This window comes from Cherax quadricarinatus, chromosome 22 (assembly GCF_038502225.1).
Source record: "Cherax quadricarinatus isolate ZL_2023a chromosome 22, ASM3850222v1, whole genome shotgun sequence".
Lineage (NCBI taxonomy): Eukaryota > Metazoa > Arthropoda > Malacostraca > Decapoda > Parastacidae > Cherax > Cherax quadricarinatus.
In genome coordinates this window covers 40,441,938-40,452,270 of record NC_091313.1, presented here as the reverse complement: position 1 = coordinate 40,452,270, position 10,333 = coordinate 40,441,938, and the positions used below count along the sequence as shown (strand labels likewise).

Genomic DNA, 10,333 nt, shown 5'->3' with positions numbered 1-10,333 from the left:
TTCCAATATTACAATAATTATATTTTACTTAATTAACTAATTACAATAAATAAGGAAATTGTATTATTATTATTATAATCAAGGGGGAAGCGCTAAACCCGGAGGACTATACAGCGCCTGGATGGGGGGGGGATGTGGAAGGCATTCAGGCTTAATTCGGGGAACTGGAGCACAGATCCAATTCCCTAAATCAAGAGCCCCTCACCAACATCAAGGAACCCTCCTTGAGGGGAAGGAAATTGTAGGGGACGTGTTGGTTCCCCCTTTCAAGTTTGATCATCACCACACACCTGCATTATTATATAAAGATTACTTTCCTATCAGTTACCAGTCAAATCACAGGGAAATTATTAAAATTTTCAGCATATTTATTTCTACCTTTTCTGCCTAGACATAATGACCCAGAACCACTAAACTCACCTTCATCATACCCTCGTATCTTACTCCATTTTCTTCTAAATAGCTTATTCATCTGAGCAACCTCTTCTCCAAGGCATGAATTGCACCCTACATAACGCAGATTATGCAACATAACTATAAATTGTTCTAAGAAGTCTTTAAAAAATAGTAAAGTGATAACTGCAGGAGACGCGTCAGTCGGCAGCCCAGCAGCAACACTCAGTTTAATGTTGGTCCTTGACGGAGAGAAGCACCGTCAACCACAGCTCCGTATTAGTCTTCTCAACTTTGCTGCTGTCATACTGTAAGCATTATAAAGTTATTTTCATGACTTTAAAGTTTATCGGCAACCATCAATCAAAAACACTTTGTTCCCTAAAATGGGAATTAATATAGCGGACCTACCAGTCGTTCTAAATTTTATTTTTAAACTGTGGGTTATTGGTTTTATTAATAAGTGTACTCTCGGTACATAAATACCGAAGTAGAAAAATGTCGCCACGCATGTTGAAAATGATATAAAATACTGATAATTTGATGATTTATTTATTTATTTTTTTATTTTCCAATTTGTGCACACATACAGAGGTACAAAAAAATACAGATAAGAGCAGTATGCCAAAGCCACTTATACTATGCATAGCATTACGGGCTGGCTTAAAATTAACTTAAGATTAACTAAGCAATGATTATTATTATTATTATAATCAAAAAGAAGCGCTAAGCCACAAGGACTATACAGCGCTGCTACTAAGCAATGATGAAATCAGTGATAAAACATTAATGTAAACAGATAACTATAAAGCACAAGTGAGTATTACAAAGACAGGTCATATTAATATAGCGGTGATTAAGAGACATGTGCAGCAGTTGGGTATCTTTACTGTTGAAACGTTTCGTCTACACAGTAGGCTTCTTCAGTCAAATACAGAGGCAGCAGGTGTAGTAGTGAAGTGAAGATGATGTAATCAGTTCATCAACCTTGGGGAAATAGCATTTGAGGTGGTCAGTCCCTCAGCTTCACGGTCTGGAATAACATGAAGCTGAAACTTAAGCTTTGTGTCGTTACCTAATTACCTTCCTATACTTGTGGGCCATGCCGCTCCTGTCGTCAATATTTTCTCTGCAAAATCTGTGCTCTTCAATTAAGCCTGGGGGGGGGGTGCTTCCCCCTTGATTATAATAATAATTCAAGGGGGGGGGGCTCCTTGGAATATTGAAGAGGCTCTTGGTTTCAGGAATGAGACCTTTTGGTCTCCTTCCTCAGACCGAACCTAATTACCCCCCCCCCAATCCTCCCTTCCTTATCCCATTCTCCTTTTTCCCTTTCCTCCCCCCTCCCAACCTTCCCTCTTCCCCAACCCGTTTGTAGCCTCTGGGGTCCTCCCCTCTGGCATTACGGTTTCTAGATGGGGAGAAGTGTGCCGGGGTTCATCCCACTCCGTGGGGTTCCTCGGGAGTTGGTGTAGTTTGCCGTGGAATCTTGATTATCTGGAGGCACCCTGCTGTCTTCCTGGATTTCCGAGAGGTGAGGCGGGGTGTCCTGCAAGTGACGGGTGTAGCTCCAGAGGCTGCCTGTCAGTTATGGGAGGTGGCAGCTTAATTAAGGAGGTATGCTTTGTGGTGGGTTTCCGACCACCCTCTCTTTTGTCCGCTGTGGTGGCTTGGTAAGTGTGAGGTTGTTATTCCGGAGTGCTGGTTTACCAGCGTGAAGCGTAGGGTATGGCACGGGTTCCATGCTGCATCTGCACTGCTGGCGGTGTCGAGGTCCTCTTGGATGAGAGGGGGAACTTATGGCCCTTTCATGTCTTCTAGTGACCGTCCTGCTGTTTCTCTTTTTTCTTTCTATCTTTCATTTTTTCTTTAATATAATAAGAAAGGAGTACCACCATCATGGAGCCGTCGTTCCGTGATAACCCTCCTCCTCCCAGGCCCCTTTTTATTACCACATCCTGTTCTGACCCGGCTTCATTACTGGACCATTCTCCAGACTTTTCCCATACCCCTGTATCTTCTGCTGGTGACGCTACATCACCTGCTCCAGGTGGTGAGGCTCCGCTCATTTCTTCTAATGCCTCTGCCTTCCTCCTTCATGATAAAGTTGATAAGTTAGCCAAGAAGAGTACCCAGAAGGAGAATGTAGAATATAACTTTGGTATATATGTGTCTAGCATAAGGAATAATATTAATAATGAAGGACTGCAGTTAGAAGCCTGAGTAGATCTATAACCCACTATGATAACATGAACGTAGATATGTTTATGGTGCAACTTGCAATGTGAACAGACTGACTGATGTTGTAGTGGCCAGGCTTAGACTTTGTTGCAAGTACTTTTGGCAGTTTGGGAGACACACAGATGATGCTCAAACTAAATGTAAATTATGTGATCAGGTATATGGTTACTCTCTTGAACACTATGTGCTTAGTTGTCCACTTATTGAGGAATACAGAGATAGACAGTATAATAACCTATGTGACATGTCAAGATATCTTATTAATGAAAATAAGATACCAGATATACTAAGCAAATTTCCTAAATTTGCTTGTAACAGATAAGTGAACTATAGATATGTAGATATAAATCCATATGTAGTCCTGTTAACCCTTTGGGGCCTAGTTCCTAGGCCTTTTGTGTATCCATATGCTCTTACGCTACCGTCCACAGGATGGATATGGGGTGCACAATAAACTAGCCACTTCGGTGGCAAAATCTCTATCTTGCATGCATTTAACTATGTGTCTGGTTTCCTCGAATATGGTGCAATGGTTTTTGGATCACCCACTAACATCAGGTTGGGCTACCCGCAGAACTACACCTAAACGTTCCAGATACGCGACACCCACTTTCTTTACACACCATGTTTACAAGTACACAGTGGATTAAATTCTTTTCCCTACAACCAACATCTCCAACTGATTATCTTTCAGACCATAGTATTGGTAAAGCTGTTTTACAACACGTTGGTCAAATATATCCTTTCGCGCTCTTCAAAGTGGTGCTCACATTGTTACAGTTCAGAATGGAGAACAAGCTCGTGATCTTTCCCTTCAGGACCTTCCAGTTCTCAAAGTGGATACATATGTCCTGCCTGCTCATGGGTGGAGGCGGTTTTCCAGTAACATCGCTCGCTTAACATTTGACTGCCCAGTCTTCCCTCACTTGTCTCAATTGCAATGAACGTCATCCTTCTTTTTCCTGCCAATGTTGGGTCTATCTTAATGAATGAGTAATCCATTGTCTTAAGGAGAGCGAAGGCCTTACTTATGCTATGGCTGTCTCTCAGCTCCACCTTCAAGGAATTCTTCCTCGTGTCCCTTATTCTCGAGTAGCTAGGAGATCTCCAACTTTGACGGTCCCCCTGCCTACCAGCTCCTCTTGTGCCATGTATTCTGGGGTCACCCCCATCTCTAATTCTTCTGTGGTTTTACCCTCTGAAACCCAAACCTCCTTACCTATTCCTACCTCAAACTATTCATCTTCTCACTCGCTGGTTTCTCAGTCTGCAAAGCCTCGTACACCTGCACCTCTTTGTGCCTATCACCTGCGAAGTTGAACCTATTTCATAAGCCCAAGTCTCTTCGCATTCTTCTGGCGCTTACAGTTCCCCAACAGTTCTCTTTCTCGGCCTCGGTGCCTAGTTCTCACCCCCTTTCTAACTCTCACATGAAGGTAGAGGTTCTCCTTCCCTTGTGTGGTCCCCTCTTCTCCTGTACCCGTCAGACTTCTTCCCCAGTCCCTTTCCAGCCTCCCTCCTCTCCTGCTCCACTGCAGGATGCTTCTGTCCCTGCCGGCACATCTCTCCAGGTTCATACTCCCTTCCCTCTCAGAAGTCTTTGGTCCCTTCCACAGCCTCCTGGATCTCTACTTGCTGTACCTCATATATATCTGAAATCATGGTATCGGCATCTTCCTCGTCCACTGAAACACTTGATGCTATCTCTGACTATACTGCGGAGACGATACCTTCAATGGATACCAGTGTGCCTCCTTATGCCCCTTTTTGTTTTCCACAACCCTCACAGCAATCTTTTCCTTCACAGCATTATGATTCCTCCTTGCTTAGGTGCTTTCCATTGCCTCCACACATCGACTTTACTGACCCTACTAGTCCGTAGCTTTTATCACTTTTCATTTTTAGTGTACCTATCTTTGTGAATAATGACTTACTTACAATGGAATATTTTGAGGTCTCAGGGGGTAATCAGGGAGAGCTCCAGGTGTTGCTCTCTAAGTTTTCCCCAGTATGTGTCAGGTTACAAGAGCCTAAAGTTCGATCAGCAGTTATCTGTCCCATGTCAGGTTATGTCCTGTTGCATTCTGCTGATCCCTTTCCTGATGAAACTTTTAATGAGAGTGCACTTCTTGTGCACGTTGGCATACCGTTTCAACAAGTCTTTGCCCGTTCTCAGCTGCATTATATTGCAGCCCATATTTATTTGCATAAGTGGTACACAGTTTACTTTCTATATCTCTCCTCTTCCCGTGCATCCTGTATCTCTGATACTGCATTCTGTATCTCTTCTCTGCCGCTGCCCATCTTCTTGTTGGGTGATTTTAACCCTCATCATCATCTTTGGGGAGGGGTCCCACCGTGACTTGTGGTGATCAGTTAGACTTCAGTTCTCATCCTATTCGTGTTTTAAATACGGGTGCCCCCACCTATTTTGGTTATTGCACAGTCTCTCTCTTGCATCGATCTTTCTATCTGTTCCTTGTCAGTTGCCCTCGATTATGCCTGGTCTCTTCTCCCGGATTTGCATGACAGTGATCACTTTCCTATTCTTTTTACTTCTACCACGTATTCCCGACCACCTCGTAGCCCCCATTTGCAATTTAGACTAGCGAACTGGGACTTATACTCTCATCTTACTGCTTTTTGTGGGAACCCTTTTTCGTCCTCTATTGACGAGCTGGTGCACCAGTTTTCAACCTTAGTTTTGACTGCAGCATCACATTCTATTCCTCAAACCTCAGGCAGGCACTCTCAGACATGCGTGCCTTGGTGGTCTCCTGTGTGTGCCTGTTCAGTGTGTTTGAAACGTGCTGCGTGGGGCCGTTATCGATATAATCAGACAACAGACCGCCTTTTGGATTTTAAGCGATCAAGGGCAGTCACTAAGGGCGACACTAAGTGCACTTGTCGGCAAGGCTACGTTTCTACTGTTACCTCGATTATCCCCTATGTGTGCGGTTTGGAAGAAGGTACGGAAGTTGTGTGGCAAGTACGCTCCAGGCCCAGCTCCCATTTTGCGGGTTGCTGGTGTTAGTGTTGCAGAACCTCTTGAAGTTGCCATGGAAATCGGGAACTATCTTGTCCATGTCTCCCAAGGGCTTCACCTCTGTCCCTCGTTTCTCGCTTCTAAGTCTGCCAGAGAACAATTGCCCTTGGATTTCTCTTCTAATGGGATGGAGCCATATATCGTACCTTTTACTCTCTTAGAGCTAGAGTCCACTCTTTTTGCTTGCCGGTCATCGGCAGCTGGGCCCAATGGTATTCATATCTGTATGCTACAGCATCTGCATTCTACAGCCCTTACAGTCCTTTTGCATCTTTTCAATTTTGTTTGGATGCGAGGGTTTATCCCCCAACAATGGAAATCTGCCATTGTACTACCGTTTCGCAAACCAGGCACTTCGGGGCTTGATACCTCTCACTATCGTCACATTGCGCTGACCAGTGTAGTCTGCAAGGTGATGGGACAATTGGTAAATAGACGTTTGATATGGTATTTGGAGACTCACAGTAGTCTTTCTCCTCTCCTATATGGCTTTCACAAGGGCCGCTCTACTTCGGACCCCTTGCTCCACTTAGATAAGTATGTGCGAAATGCCTTTGCTAATAAACACTCCATTCTAGCCTTCTTTTTTGATCTTGAGAAGGCATATGACACCACTTGGAGGTATAACATCTTAGCCCAGGCCCACTCCTTAAGCCTCCCTGGTAATCTACCAACCTTCTTAGCTGTTTTCTTATCTTAAAGACATTTTCATGTCTTTGTTGATGCCGTGCTTTCCTCAGACATTGTTCAGGCCAAGGGGGTCCCACAAAGTTGTGTCCTTAGCACTACCCTTTTTCTCTTGGCTATTAATGACCTACCTTCTGTTCTTCCATCACATGTTTGGGCGTCACTTTATGTGGATGACTTTGCTATAGCTTACACAGGTGCTGACTGTTGCCTGGTAGCAGCCTCCCTTCAGGATGCATTTGACTGTGTTTCGCATTGGGCCACTTCTCATGGACTTAAATTTTCTAGTGCAAAAACCCATTTCATTACCTTCACTAGACGTCCTCTTGTCCCAGATATTTCATTGTATTTACACAGCTCGCGTATCCCAGAATGTGATATGGTCAAGTTTCTTGGCCTTCTATTCGACTGCCAGTTGACATGGAAACCAGACATTTCCTCTTTAAACGCCTCTTGCCATGGTCAGCTGAATGTCCTTAAAATTCTTGTGCATCATTCATGGGGAGCAAATCGCCACTCTCTCCTCCATTTGTATTCCACCCTAGTCATTTCCAAGCTGGATTATAGCTACCAACTCTATTCTGTGGCTTCTCCTACAACTCTTTCTAAGTTAGATCCCCTACATCATCAAGGTCTACGTTTATGCCTTGGTGCCTTTCGTTCATCTCCTGTTGAAAGTCTCTATGCTGAGGCGAATGTTCCTCCCTTACCTGATTGTCTTGATGCTCATTGCCTTCGTTACATTGTTCGCTCTCATGAGCTTCATGTTCCTTCAATGTATAGGTTGGTCTCAGTTATTAGTAGAAGCCCGTTATTTGTTCGGTGCCCTTGCTCACTCGACCATTTTCTCTTCGTCTTCACTCACTTCATCTTCTCTCCAGTTGCCTCCCTTCAATGTTCATGTAGCGTCTGCCTTTTCCCTTCCCCCTTGGGAGGTCCCGACGGTTCATGCCTGTTCTCCCCTACTGCCATGCGCCAAAGCTTTCCGTCCTATGGCTGCTTCTCACTATCTTTTTCTTGATCACTTCCAGTCGCATGCTTATGCCGTCGCTGTTTATTCAGATGGTTCTAAATCTTCTGATGGTGTTGGGTTCACAGCAGTGTTCCTGACGATGTTGTCCAGGGTCATTTGTTGGACTCAATTAGTATTTTTACTGCCGAATTGTTTGCCATCCTCATAGCACTTCTCCGCATTACATGTATGTCTCCTTCAGCATTTGTGATCATTTCACATTCCCTCAGTGCTTTACAGGCTATTATAGAATCTGATTTCCCTCGTACATTGGTTCTTCGGATTCAGCTTTGGTTGCACCGTGTGGCTAGCAAAAACAAAGACGTCGTTTTCTGTTGGGTTCCTGGACACGTTGATGTGCAGGGCAAGGAACAGGCGGATGCTGCTGCACGGTCAGCTGTACATGATCTTCCGATTTCCTATAGGTATTCCATTCAGGGATTATTTCGTAGTCATCTCTGCCCGTCTTCATGGCCGTTGGCAACAACAGTGGTCAGACATGCACCATAACAAATTGCACTCTATTAAACCACTTTTAGGTTAGTGACCATCTTACCACAGTTGCCATACTCGTGAGACTGCACTCTCCCGTCTCCGCATCGGCCATACTCGCATTACACATGGGTATCTCATGGAACAACACCCTATTCCTCTCTGTAAGATTTGTTGGGTCCCTATTTGAGTTCGCTTTCTTGTGGATTGCCTGGTTTACCAGCGAGCTCGCAGGATTTACCTCCACTGGCGCCACTGCCCTACTGCTCTTACCTTATCTTCCCTTCTTGCAGACGGCTCTGCCTTAGACTTATGATTACTTTTTGACCTTTTGTCAGCAACTGATTTACTATACAAACTTTGAAACGTAGCCCCTAGCGTCCCTTCCAGCCCTTTTCTCCCCTCACCTCTGATCCCCTCTTCACCTAGCTGTTTATAACCCTGACACTGTTTTCTGCCCCTGCAGTGCTGCATGACCCTTGTTGGTTTAGCACTCTATTTGATTATAATAATCGGTACTAGTCCCTCTAGGATTTTCCAGGTGTATATAATCATGTATCTCTCCCGCCTGCGTTCCAGGGAATACAGGTTTAGGAACCTCAAGCGCTCCCAGTAATTGAGGTGTTTTATCTCCGTTATGCGTGCCGTGAAGGTTCTCTGTACATTTTCTAGGTCAGCAATTTCCTTGAAAGGTGCTGTTAGTGTGCAGCAATATTCCAGCCTAGATAGAACAAGTGACCTGAAGAGTGTCATCATGGGCTTGGCCTCCCTAGTTTTGAAGGTTCTCATTATCCATCCTGTCATTTTTCTAGCAGATGCGATTGATACAATGTTATGGTCCTTGAAGGTGAGATCCTCCGACATGATCACTCCCAGGTCTTTGACGTTGGTGTTTCGCTCTATTTTGTGGCCAGAATTTGTTTTGTACTCTGATGAAGATTTAATTTCCTCGTGTTTACCATATCTGAGTAATTGAAATTTCTCATCGTTGAACTTCATATTGTTTTCTGCAGCCCACTGAAAGATTTGGTTGATGTCCGCCTGGAGCCTTGCAGTGTCTGCAATGGAAGACACTGTCATGCAGATTCGGGTGTCATCTGCAAAGGATTGATTACATGGTCTTTACATCTCTACTGCTTCTGCTGCCTTCCTTTGTATTTTACTAATAATGTTACTTTGTAGACGAAATGTTTCATAATAAAGATACCTAACTGTTGTACATGTGTCATACTTATTAACTTCTTGCTGTCGTATACCATTATTATATTCACCTAACAGTATACCAGATGAGAAATTAAGATACATTAGAGAGTGAAAATTAAAGCAGTTATAGAGTGCTAGCTTTCAATATTTCTCAGTATTTTTTTTCAGTTCCATTCTGTTTAAAATTCTCTGCAGTTATTAACGAAAAAAAATCAACAGATTTTATTTTATTTAAGAAAATCCAGTTTAATAAAAAAAATATGAAATTGCAGTTAATTAAAAATAAATTTAAGTGTGAAATCGACCTGAGGGGAATTTTGTACTTGTTACATGGAAAATAATTTATTTTATAAAGCTGGTAATTTTAGATTAACAAAGCTCAAAGTTAAAGCAACTTTCCTTTTATTTAAGGTAATCATCATTAAAGTTTGAAGCCATCAGAAGAGACATTCTCCAGTAATTCCACGGATTCCAAAATTTCCAGGTTTTATCAAATAATTTAGTGTATTAACAAATTTGCTCACAGAAACTAAATTTAACGGGTCCTGACCTTGAAGTAACATGCACCACTCCATAAATACTGAGCTCATTCAGGAGAGGTAGACTTATATATACTTAATGTGATTTAATTAAAGGGAATTAAAATATCACACTCTACAAAAACTAATAGATTTGCACCTACTCTCTCGGACATAACTGTCTGCCATCTTCGAACATGGAGGCGCCGTTTCTTGAAGGTCAAAGATAAGATAAAACCAATATTGCAAACTAGAAATACCGCAGGAAATAGCAAACAAGAGGACTCCACTAGCAATAGTGAGGATAAATTACCAAAAACAACTGGTGGGAGCTCCATTGTTGGTGCTAGGGAGGATAGAAGTAAGACAGGGAAACATGCACCAACAGGGAATACAGTCACAGAAACCCAAGGCAAGCGGAAACCAAGCCTGTGCACATACTATGCACTTGGTATCTGCTGGCATGGGAAATCTGGAAAAACAGATGGGACATGCAACTATGACCACCCTAGAAAATGCCATGCCCATATGACAACAGGAAAATGCAAACTCCCTTCCTGTAAGCTTTTTCACCCTGAAATGTGTACCTCTTCAGTACAGGAAAGACTGTGCTATAACTTAAATTGCCAGGCATACCATCTAAAGGGGACAAAAAGATACAAAACATCCAGGCCATGGGAAAACCTGGGTAGCCACAGCCACTCAAGAGGGAGAGGTTTTTTAGTGCCAGGAAGGAAAAAA

The 10,333-nt window shown here is 43.2% G+C and overlaps 1 long non-coding RNA gene across 1 annotated transcript; it reads left to right on the top strand.

Moving 5' to 3' along the window:
- The first annotated feature begins 644 nt into the window (after positions 1-644).
- LOC138853102 (uncharacterized) lies at positions 645-9,087 on the top strand. The gene is made up of 2 exons (XR_011392338.1): positions 645-703; positions 8,885-9,087. It is a non-coding gene; the product is annotated as an uncharacterized lncRNA (long non-coding RNA).
- Positions 9,088-10,333: the final 1,246 nt, after the last annotated feature.